Consider the following 1,432-nt stretch of genomic DNA (forward strand, 5'->3'; position numbering starts at 1 on the left):
CCTCCACGCCTCCCGGTTCCTCAACATCAAGTTCACCATGGACCCGACTTGGAACTTGGACCCCAGTCGAGACTCCAAATAGTCCCGTTCCTGTGCCCACGCCTCGCGCCTGAAGAGGGTGTGTAGAGCGCTATCAGTCTCTGCCGAGCGATCATCACTTGGGTGAGACGATAAGTTATCTCACCCTGAGTCCGGTCCACCCACCTGTCCAGCCGATCGGGTCCTATGAGGAACCAAGTCGTCGTTTCCTCCGAGAGGCGAGGCCGTCACCGGAGCATGGTCATCCGCCTGAGCGCTATCCAGTCCTCAGGTTCGAGGAACCGGTTGCGTTCTCCTCGGCGAGCAGGTCGGCGGGCAGCAGTGATGACAAGATACCCACCGACACTCCGGACACCGTTCGGTACGCCGAAACTGTCCGGATCGCCGCCCGCCTCTGCACCCTCAAGAGTATCCGCCCAAACCGGGGACCCGTACAGTAGGACCGAGTGTACGACGCTGACTAAAAGTCTACGCCGCATCTCTCTCGGCCCTCCCAGATTGAGCATGAGTCTCGCCAGGCAATTCATGACTTTCTGGGCCCGCTGGGCCGCACGTTAGTCGTGCGGCCCGAACTTTAGACGTTTGTTNGGCCCGAACTTTAGACGTTTGTCTATGACAAAGCCCAGTTAAGTCATGAAGTCCTTAAGCGGGATCTCCACTCCCAGCACGGCGAGCCGTGGAGGAGTGAACTTGTACCTGCTTCGGTCTTGACCAGGGCGAAGCTAAGTCCGCTCCCCTCCTGCTGGATCCAGGCGGAGACTGCGCTAAGCGCGCAGTTTNGTACCTGCTTCGGTCTTGACCAGGGCGAGGCTAAGTCCGCTCCCCTCCTGCTGGATCCAGGCGGAGACTGCGCTAAGCGCGCAGTTCGCACGAGATCCAGCCTCCTCGAACGAGGTGCCTTCCGCCACCACCAGCGTGTAGTCCGCGTAGCAGACGACGCGCACGTGCGGTTGGGTTAATTNCGCGTAGCACGTGCGGTGGTAGCGGATAATTAAAATGCTGTGCACTTGCGAATATCGATGTCATAAAAATTCAATTAGCTACTTGTATTTATAATCCCTTGTGTACTATACATGTATATTAACTCAACATTTTGAAACTTTAAATGTTTATATCTAATAAACTAATAAAGTTATACATAAATTCCAATGTCACAATTTAATAAAATTTGAAAAGTTTTTATAAAAACCCAAACATTTTGGGTTTTGAACCACCCTCGTGGCATTTTGGCTATGTGCGTACAGCCAACATTATTTTGTTTTTTTCGTGTGTGTCGTTTAATAATGTATTAATTCAGCAAGGCGTCGGCTATTTCCGGGGCCGAGATCCCCATCTTAGGATGAGTCCCAATCGGGACTGGATATCGTATTTTATTTTATTTAATATATTGTTT

The sequence above is a fragment of the Daktulosphaira vitifoliae genome, unplaced genomic scaffold, assembly GCF_025091365.1.
Source record: "Daktulosphaira vitifoliae isolate Bord-2020 unplaced genomic scaffold, ASM2509136v1 Scaffold_4, whole genome shotgun sequence".
In the NCBI taxonomy this organism is placed as follows: domain Eukaryota; kingdom Metazoa; phylum Arthropoda; class Insecta; order Hemiptera; family Phylloxeridae; genus Daktulosphaira; species Daktulosphaira vitifoliae.